The 11,210-nt window shown below is 43.7% G+C and overlaps 1 long non-coding RNA gene across 1 annotated transcript; it reads left to right on the forward strand.

Annotated features, from left to right (window-relative positions):
• Window positions 1-551: 551 nt before the first annotated feature.
• LOC134911326 (uncharacterized) lies at window positions 552-2,263 on the forward strand. Its single transcript, XR_010176483.1, has 5 exons — window positions 552-586; window positions 975-1,072; window positions 1,540-1,636; window positions 1,733-1,838; window positions 2,019-2,263. It is a non-coding gene; the product is annotated as an uncharacterized LOC134911326 (long non-coding RNA).
• Window positions 2,264-11,210: the final 8,947 nt, after the last annotated feature.

Raw genomic sequence — 11,210 nt, forward strand, 5'->3', positions numbered from 1 at the left:
TAAAATATTATTAGCATATACCGGTTTAACATCACACTTATCTATATCCATGTTTATATACACCAGATGTGTGTATATTTCTTTGGCCTGTAGATTTGAGTCTGTGGAACGCAATTGACATGGCGCTGGAGCGCAAACGGTCTCGCTCCAGCGTCATGCAATACGATCAAGGGGAATTACCCACAGGGGATCAGTCCAATATCTAGGACATGAAACTGAGTTAAATGAGATGGGGTGTGTCCAACATCATTCCTGGCATTTAGCCAGGTTTGGTTTCCCTAAATAGTAACCAGAGAGACAGTGAAAAGCATTATGGGTAATATTAATCAATTAGGTATTTCCTCCTAAGGAGTTATTCTCATAATAATACCGTTAATACACTTAGTTTGATTATTTGAAAATTATAAATCTATGCACTTTTGGTTAAGTAATCTCCATTCTAATATAGTAAATGGAGCATATATATAGAGCACCAATCACTTTGCAAGGGAAGTGATGTAATCACTTTTCCCTTTATAAAGGGTAGTTATCAGGTCCAATGCCTCCTTATACAGAGACTTGGCTGTCAGCACTGCACTACTGGAGGGTAAGGTTTTGTTTTTGTTTTTACAATAGTATATTATCTGCTGAAACATCAACTTTGAAAGTGGTCCCATTTATTAGTATACATTTTGTACCAACTATATGTATTTAATTGACTGGTTAACCACTAATCATTTATAAATGTAGTTTTTTAAAGAGTATATGATATGCACTAATTATATATATTCACTATATAAATATGACAGATTTATTCATGAATATGAAACTAAGTTGTATGAGTTATACACTCACTTATATAATTTTTATAGTTAATAGATCTTCCCCTTACTAAGTGAAAGGAGTATTTGTTTCTCCATGGGGTGGGAACTCTTTGTACCATACTGGTACTTTAATGGATGGTCTAATTGATATCAACCCAATTAATTTACCAGGTCTACCACGTGTTCTAAATTGGTTAGACATTATACCCATTTGAATTGCCTTCACTCCTGAGTCTCTGAGTGTCAGGTTCAAGCTGCTGACCGATGAGGTATGTGCTATATTATAGAGATTTCTTTAATGATTGGCACTAATGAACTACACCCCCTGTGGGTAGCACTTTGAGTAATTTGTTTGAATTATTCGATCATAGATCAGTGATACCGTCCATAAAGTATGGGTTTCCCTAATAAAGATATCATGTGGGTTCACTATACTGATGGTTAATACAATTAGTCCTGGGTTTTCCAAATATGAATAAATGGCTGGTTATAATCAGATAATTTAGTAGAGGATCGTTGTATAGTGGTAACATTGGGGTTTGTTATAGCCAATTCTGTGGCTTTGTTCTGTATCATATATAGAAACCACACGGGTTAGTCATGAGATCTGTTCATTAGTGATCAGACATTAATGATACCAGAATTTTTATAATTATGGGTGTCAAAATAAGGTAGGGGTCTATTTATGAACTCATAGGTGTTCTTATAATTAATACCCAATTAATCAATTTATTAGGTTCCTTATGCTTGTGAACCAGTTAGATTCTATACACATATGAATCTTCCCCATATTCGAATATCTGAATGTCAGACTCAAGCTGATGATATATGAGGTATGTGCCATTCCATCGGATTAATCCCAATCTCTGCCTAATTGAACAAAAAGTGTTCTTTAATTAATAAAGGTTATTAAATGTTTTTTTAATTAGGTATGGTCCTCGCTGTATCAATCAAGTCCCATTAAAATATTGTAACGTTGTTCATACATCTTTGAATGACCTTTTATGTGCTGACAATATGTTCTGAAATGAAGAGGTATGTTTTTCACAACATGTGCTTTTTGGTTCTCTTTTTTTCCTCTTTCTTGTTATTTATTCTGTTTTCCTCCTCATGTTGCTATGTCATGTTCTTTTGATACCAATATGTCATGTTATATGTGAGTGTAAGATGCTTATTGCTATGTATTTGTTTTGACTTATTATTCTACAATTGTAGATTTTACCCCTGATGAAGTCTTGGAACAAGACGAAACGCGTTGGCTTATTTATCTATCTATTATCTGATGTTACCTCCGAATCTACAATAAGGAGAAGGAGGAAATCGTAGTGATATATCTAGCTTTTTCCTCATCACTACAAACTGATTGTTCAAATTGTGCGACAAATGTAAATGTATTAACTCTGTATACTTATGAACATTTGTGTCGGGTTTTTATGTTTTAATAAATTTTTATGTTAGTATTTGTTATTTGACGTAATTTATCTGGAGAGTACTGTAAGGGTCCATTTTTAGGTAGGGCGTTGATATAACTCCCTTGGCGCCATTTCCTCTATTTCGTTTCATATTTTCACACATTTAGTTCCTCCTAACAGGGAACTTAGAGGATACAGGCAGCCATATAATTAATTAATTTTAGTGTTTTATTTGAAATAGCGCAGTGGGAGAGTAATTCTTGATATATATATATATTACATACATACATACATACATACATACATACATACATACATACATACTAGCTGGAGTGCCCGGATTATAATTTTACTGTTATTAAATTATCAATGAGTTGGATGTAACTGTCAACAATTAGTAGCTCTTCCAACACACCCATGAGGTGGTTGCCCAGTGTCATTTTTGTTTTTGGGGTGTCGCAGGTAGCCCTGATCCCAGCTTTTCTTTCTGCACAATTTTATTAAAACTTTTCCATTGCAAGATGGTTTTAAGTTGTCCTTGTGTTATTAATGTTGCTATAACAAAGTTTGGGGGTACACATTTTTTGTCTTCCCACCTCCATTTCTGTCTGTTATTTTAGTTCATTGAATTATGGTTATTTCTATCAGTTATTACAGCTCATCAACGTTTTCATCCAAATCCATCCAGTGTAAGTCCCAGAACAGGTTCCCTGTGTCAAAGTTCTGCCCAGTGTACACCAACGAGAGGTCTAACCGGGTCCTCAACCCCCTAGTATGTCTTCTGGGATCCAATGTTACCACTCTGTAAGTTTTCCTCGAAATACATCCAGAGGAAGGCCCTGAACAGGCTCCCTCGGTCAAAGTTCTTCCTGGCGCATTCTGCCATGAGGTCCGACTGGGATCCTAACCACCTAAAACCTGGCCAGGATCCAACTGGACCACCTCACATTGGTTTCATCCCAATCAATGTAGGGGTGTCTGAATGCATAACCAGACAGACAAATAATAAGACAGAATAATTGAATGTCCAATATCAGGAGACGAATTTGAAAGCTTGGTCAGCAAAAAGTCACAGCAGTTACAGCAGCCCTTGACGCATCATGGATACCGACCTCATGTAGGTCTCATCACAAAGTTACTTCACATAAAAGAGTTCAGGTTCAATAATAAGATTTTACTCACCGGTAAATCTATTTCTCGTAGTCCGTAGTGGATGCTGGGAACTCCGTAAGGACCATGGGGAATAGATGGGCTCCGCAGGAGACTGGGCACTCTAAAAGAAAGATTAGGTACTATCTGGTGTGCACTGGCTCCACCCACTATAACCCTCCTCCAGACCTCAGTTAGGATACTGTGCCCGGAAGAGCTGACACAATAAGGAAGGATTTTGAATCCCGGGTAAGACTCATACCAGCCACACCAATCACACCGTATAACTCGTGATACTATACCCAGTTAACAGTATGAAATATAACTGAGCCTCTCAACAGATGGCTCAACAATAACCCTTAGTTAGGCAATAACTACATACAAGTATTGCAGACAATCCGCACTTGGGATGGGCGCCAAGCATCCACTACGGACTACGAGAAATAGATTTACTGGTGAGTAAAATCTTATTTTCTCTGACGTCCTAGTGGATGCTGGGAACTCCGTAAGGACCATGGGGATTATACCAAAGCTCCCAAACGGGCGGGAGAGTGCGGATGACTCTGCAGCACCGAATGAGAGAACTCAAGGTCCTCCTCAGCCAGGGTATCAAATTTGTAGAATTTAGCAAACGTGTTTTCCCCTGACCAAGTTGCAGCTCGGCAAAGTTGTAAAGCCGAGACCCCTCGGGCAGCCGCCCAAGATGAGCCCACTTTCCTCGTGGAATGGGCTTTTACTGATTTAGGATACGGCAATCCAGCCGCAGAATGCTCCAGCTGAATTGTGCTACAAATTCAGCGAGCAATAGTCTGCTTAGAAGCAGGAGCACCTATTTTGTTGGGTGCCTACAGGATAAAAAGCGAGTCAGTTTTACTGACTCCAGCCGTCCTGGAAATATACATTTTTAAGGCCCTGACTACGTCCAGTAACTTGGAATCTTCCAAGTCTCTAGTAGCCGCAGGCACTACAATAGGTTGGTTCAAGTGAAAAGCTGATACCACCTTAGGGAGAAACTGGGGACGAGTCCTCAATTCTGCCCTATCCATATGGAAAATCAGATAAAGGCTTTTACATGACAAAGCCGCCAATTCTGACACACGCCTGGCCGAAGCCAAGGCCAATAACATGACCACTTTCCACGTGAGATATTTCAAATCCACAGTTTTAAGTGGCTCAAACAAATGTGATTTTAAGAAACTCAACACCACGTTGAGATCCCAAGGTGCCACAGGAGGCACAAAAGGGGGCTGAATATGTAGCACTCCCTTTACAAATGTCTGAACTCCAGGCAGTGAAGCCAGTTCTTTCTGGAAGAAAATCGACAGAGCCGAAATCTGGACCTTAATGGAACCCAAGTTTAGGCCCATAGTCACTCCTGACTGTAGGAAGTGCAGAAAACGACCCAGCTGAAATTCCTCTGTTGGGGCCTTCCTGGCCTCACACCACGCAACATATTTTCGCCAAATACGGTGATAATGGTTTGCGGTTACTTCTTTCCTGGCTTTTATCAGCGTAGGAATGCCCTTTTCCTTTAGGATCCGGAATTCAACCGCCATGCCGTCAAACGCAGCCGCGGTAAGTCTTGGAACAGACAGGGCCCCTGCTGTAGCAGATCCTGTCTGAGCGCTAGAGGCTATGGGTCCTCTGATATCATTTCTTGAAGTTCTGGGTACCAAGCTCTTCTTGGCCCATCCGGAACCACGAGTATCGTTCTTACTCCTCGTTTTCTTATTATTCTCAGTACCTTTGGTATGAGAGGCAGCGGAGGGAATACATAAACCGACTGGTACACCCACGGTGTCACTAGAGCGTCCACAGCTATTGCCTGAGGGTCCCTTGACCTGGCGCAATATCTAGTTTTTTGTTTAGGCGGGACGCCATCATGTCCACCTGTGGCCTTTCCCAACGGTTTACCAACAGTTGGAAGACTTCTGGATGAAGTCCCCACTCTCCCGGGTGTAGGTCGTGTCTGCTGAGGAAGTCTGCTTCCCAGTTGTCCACTCCCGGAATGAACACTGCTGACAGTGCTAAGACGTGATTTTCCGCCCATCGGAGAATCCTTGTGGCTTCTGCCATCGCCATCCTGCTTCTTGTGCCGCCCTGTCGGTTTACATGGGTGACTACCGTGATGTTGTCTGATTGGATCAGTACCGGCTGGTTTTGAAGCAGAGGCCTTGCCAGACTTAGGGCATTGTAAATGGCCCTCAGTTCCAGAATATTTATGTGTAGGGACGACTCCTGACTTGACCAAAGTCCTTGGAAATTTCTTCCCTGTGTGACTGCCCCCCAGCCTCGAAGGCTGGCATCCGTGGTTACCAGGACCCAGTCCTGTATGCCGAATCTGCGGCCCTCTTGAAGATGAGCACTCTGCAGCCACCACTGGTCCTTGGAGACAGGGTTATCAGCCGATGCATCTGAAGATGCGATCCCGACCACTTGTCCAAGAGGTCCCACTGAAAGGTTCTTGCATGGAACCTGCCGAATGGAATTTTGCTTCGTAAGAAGCTACCATTTTTCCCAGGACTCATGTGCAGTGATGCACCGATACCTGTTTTGGTTTCAGGAGGTCTCTGACTAGAGATGACAGCTCCTTGGCTTTCTCCTGCGGGAGAAACACTTTTTTTCTGTTCTGTGTCCAGAACCATCCCCAGGAACAGTAGGCGTGTGGTAGGAACCAGCTGTGACTTTGGAATGTATATAATCCATCCGTGCTGTTGTAGCACTTCCCGAGATAGTGCTACTCCGACCAACAACTGCTCCTTGGACCTCGCCTTTATAAGGAGATCGTCCAAGTACGGGATAATTAAAACTCCCTTTTTTCGAAGGAGTATCATCATTTCTGCCATTACCTTGGTAAAGACCCTCGGTGCCGTGGACAGTCCAAACGGCAGTGTTTGGAATTGGTAATGGCAATCCTGTACCACAAATCTGAGGTACTCCCGGCGAGGATGGTAAATGGGGACATGTAGGTAAGCATCCTTGATGTCCAGGGATACCATGTAATCCCCCTCCTCCAGACTTCCAATAACCGCCCTGAGCGATTCCATCTTGAACTTGAATTTTTTTATGTATGTGTTCAAGGATTTCAAATTTAAAATGGGTCTCACCGAACCGTCCGGTTTCGGTACCACAAACAGTGTGGAATAGTAACCCCGTCCTTGTTGAAGTAGGGGCACCTTGACTATCACCTGCTGGGAATACAGCTTGTGAATTGCCTCTAGCACAGCCTTCCTGCCTGAGGGAGTTGTCGGCAAGGCAGATTTGAGGAAACGGCGGGGGGGAGGCGCCTCAAATTCCAGCTTGTGCCCCTGAGATACTACTTGAAGGATCCAGGGATCCACCTGTGAGCGAGCCCACTGATCGCTGAAATTTTTGAGGCGGCCCCCCACCGTACCTGGCTACGCCTGTGGAGCCCCCGCGTCATGCGGTGGACTCAGAGGAAGCGGGGGAAGAATTTTGATTCTGGGAACTGGCTGACTGGTGCAGCTTTTTCCCTCTTCCCTCGTCTCTGTGCAGAAAGGAAGCGCCTTTGTCCCGCTTGCTTTTCTGAAGCCGAAAGGACTGTACCTGATAATACAGTGCTTTCTTAGGCTGTGAGGAAACCTGAGGTAAAAAATTTTCTTCCCAGCTGTTGCTGTGGATACGAGGTCCCAGAGACCATCCCCAAACAATTCCTCACCCTTATAAGGCTCTATGTGCCTTTTAAAGTCACCTGTCCAGTGTCGAGTCTCTAATACCCTCCTGACAGAATGGACATTGCATTAATTCTGGATGCCAGCCGGCAAAATATCCCTCTGTGCATCCCTCATATATAAGACGACGTCTTATGTTCGCAAAATAGTATCCCTGTTTGACAGGGTTACAGACCACGCTGCAGCAGCACTATCTGCAGGTCTCAGTCTAGTACCTGAGTGTGTAAATACAGACTTCAGGATAGCCTCCTGCTTTTTATCAGCAGGTACCTTCAAAGTGGCCGTATCCTAAGACGGCAGTGCCACCTTTTTTGACAAACGTGTGAGCGCCTTATCCACCCTAGGGGATATCTCCCAGCGTAACTTATCCTCTGGCGGGAAAGGGTACGCCATCAGTAACTTTTTAGAAATTACCAGTTTCTTATCGGGGGAACCCACGCTTTTTCACACTTCATTCACTCATTTGATGGGGGAACAAAACACTGCCTGCTTTTTCTCCCCAAACATAAAACCCTTTTTTAGTGGTACTTGGGTTAATGTCAGAAATGTGTAACACATTTTTTTATTGCCGGGATCATGTAACGGATGTTCCTAGTGGATTGTGTATATGTCTCAACCCCGTTGACACTGGAGTCAGACTCCGTGTCGACATCTGTGTCTGCCATCTGAGGGAGCGGGCGTTTTTGAGCCCCTGATGGCCTTTGAGACGCCTGGGCAGGCGCGGGCTGAGAAGCCGGCTGTCCCATAGCTGTTACGTCATCCAGCCTTTTATGTAAGGAGTTGACACTGTCGGTTTATACCTTCCACCTATCCATCCACTCTGGTGTCGGCCCCACAGGGGGCGACATCACATTTATCGGCATCTGCTCTGCCATCACATAAGCCTCCTCATCAAACGTGTCGACACAGCCGTACCGACACACCGCACACACACAGGGAATGCTCTGACTGAGGACAGGACCCCACACAGCCCTTTGGGGAGACAGAGAGAGAGTATGCCAGCACACACCAGAGCGCTATATAATTTAGGGATTAACACTATATTGAGTGAATTTTTCCCAATAGCTGCTTGTATATACAATATTGCGCCTAAATTTAGTGCCCCCCCTCTCTTTTTAACCCTTTGAGCCTGCAAACTACAGGGGTGAGCCTGGGGAGCTGTCTTCCAGCTGCACTGTGAAGAGAAAATGGCGCCAGTGTGCTGAGGGAGATTGCTTCGCCCCTTTTTCGCAGACTTTTCTCCCGCTTTTTTATGGATTCTGGCAGGGGTATTTATCACATATATAGCCTCTGGGGCTATATATTGTGATATATTTGCCAGCCAAGGTGTTTTTATTGTTGCTCAGGGCGCCCCCCCCAGCGCCCTGCACCCTCAGTGACCGGAGTGTGAAGTGTGCATGAGGAGCAATGGCGCACAGCTGCAGTGCTGTGCGCTACCTTGGTGAAGACTGATGTCTTCTGCCGCCGATTCTCCGGACCTCTTCTTGCTTCTGGCTCTGTAAGGGGGACGGCGGCGTGGCTCCGGGAACGAACACCAAGGCCAGTTCCATGCGGTCGATCCCTCTGGAGCTAATGGTGTCCAGTAGCCTAAGAAGCCCAAGCTAGCTGCAAGCAGGTAGGTTCACTTCTTCTCCCCTTAGTCCCTCGATGCAGTGAGCCTGTTGCCAGCAGGTCTCACTGTAAAATAAAAAACCTAAAATAAACTTTCTTTCTAGGAGCTCAGGAGAGCCCCTAGTGTGCATCCAGCTCGGCCGGGCACAGAAATCTAACTGAGGTCTGGAGGAGGGTCATAGTGGGAGGAGCCAGTGCACACCAGATAGTACCTAATCTTTCTTTTAGAGTGCCCAGTCTCCTGCGGAGCCCGTCTATTCCCCATGGTCCTTACGGAGTTCCCAGCATCCACTAGGACGTCAGAGAAATTTATATTATTCTAGGGTTCTGTAAACTCGCTTGAGGCACATACGTCAGTCCAAATTCTAAGAAACAAATAGAAAGCATTGCTTAAAGTCACAGGTGCCAATTTTTATTTGTCATCGATAGTCAGCTCTTCGGGCACGTCCATTATGATTGGTTAAGTCTCTGGTCTTTCTGAGAAGCCTGTCTCATAGCATAGTCCAGCCTCTCTCTTAGCTGCGTGCAAGTTCTTGGTAATTTTGTTTACACAAGCAAACAGCAATTTATTTAATATTTTATATAGCTCCTCCATAGGTGCGGCACTCAGGGCACAACAAACGAATTCACACAACTTGCTTGTCAATATTTCAGTTTATACAAAACTGTTTTCAAAACAGTTTTGTATAAAGTATAAACTGAAACATTGACAAGCAAGTTGTGTGAATATGTTTGTTGTGCCCTGAGTGCCGCACCTATGGAGGAGCTATGGACATTATCTGTGATTGCACCGGGTCAGGTAGTATAACTAACCGGAGTGCCAGACCTATGGAACTGTATTGCAGGCTTTACGTGTTCAGGTAGTTTATTTCAATGTTTCAGGACCCATAGTCCCATTGTCAGGAATAACATACATAAAGAAAACAGAGACCAGGCTTACCTTATATCCCTAAGTGCTCTGAATGATCCGCTGGTCCAACAGACAGCGCCGTGACCGGGAGCGCAAATGGCGTGACCACGTCGGCGTCGCTGTCTGATGATGTCATAACCACAGTGATTGTTCAGTTGCTTAGCAACCGCATACGCTGCTCTCCGCTGCCGGCGCATGCCAGAGAACAGAGGAAAGAATATGTGTATCAATAACTAAAACAATAAAGGTGCTAAAAAACTAAAAATTAGCAAGGGCATACAAAACAGCAACAGTACCAGGATGTACTAATGCAAGTCAGAACATTAAATGCTGAATGTACTATATATAAAAATATAAATGTCACAGAACTAGCACCACAGAGGAATTAATAATGCAAAAGGATATAGAGGCTAATATATATGAAGACCTAAAGTCCCGTCTGACAAATGTAAAGAAAATTAAATTAAACATTTTATATCAGCGAATTCCATGCGATCCGGTCCTCAAGTCCATATAGAGTAACTATATTAAGCCTGAAGATCCAAGATGCTTTCAGGTGTAATAGTGCCTTTGTGCGGTCACCTCCTCTATACGACAGGGGTCTCTGGTCACTGATCATGTAAGTAACTGAAGATATTGGGTGCTTCTGATCTCTGAAATGTACAGCAACCAGCTGGTCCATTGGTTTACCACATAGTGCTGCCTTAATAGCAGAGCGATGTAATGCCATACACTCTTTAAATTTGCGCTTGGTCATTTTCACATAATATAACTTGCATGGGCAAATGATAATGTATATTACAAACCGTGAGTGACACGAAAGTCCATGGGATATCTTAAAGGACCAGTCATTATGTGGATGGTGGAATACTGAGCCAGTGAGAAGAAAGTTACAAGTCTCGCATTTAGGACATTTGAAGCAGCCAGGTTTTTTATAAATCAGTTTCATGTCAACAATGTCCGTATGGACCAAATGGTCCCGTAAATTACGGCCTCTCCTGTAACAGGCCATAGGCCGTACATCATTAAAACAGGGCAGTGTTTTGTCAGAAGATATGATGGGCCAGAGAGCTTTACTTGCCTGCGGAATAAGTGCACTAGCAACGTCAAATGTAGTAGTCCATGGGAGAACCCCAAGTTTGGATTTATCAGTAGAGGGATGAAGAAGCTCATTCCTGTCAAATGCCATTACTCGTGCTTTGGTGTGCAAGAGTCTCTTTAAACCATAGCACCTATCACGAAACTTGTTGACTACAGTGTCCAATTGCAAAGATAAATCACTCCTATTACTACAGATTCAAGCCACACGCAGCATTGTAGGCAAGTCCATTTTTGAGCGGGGGAGGGTGGTGGCTGCTAGCCAATAGTAAGTATTTCGATACGTTTCTTTATTATAAACCGATGTAGAGGTCTGTCCGTTGATCACTTGTATTTTAACATCCAAAAAGAGATGATATCGCGGCTCCATTTATAGGTAAATTTAATAGGATTGTTGAGTGAATTAATCTCTTGCATCAATGTAATGAAGGTATCAGGTCTACCTACCCACAACATAAACAGATCGTCGATATAATGGCAGAATAGCTTAATGTGATGTTGAATCGGACCAGAAAAAAAACATTAATTCTTCTTG

Source organism: Pseudophryne corroboree, chromosome 4 (assembly GCF_028390025.1).
Source record: "Pseudophryne corroboree isolate aPseCor3 chromosome 4, aPseCor3.hap2, whole genome shotgun sequence".
Taxonomy (NCBI): domain Eukaryota; kingdom Metazoa; phylum Chordata; class Amphibia; order Anura; family Myobatrachidae; genus Pseudophryne; species Pseudophryne corroboree.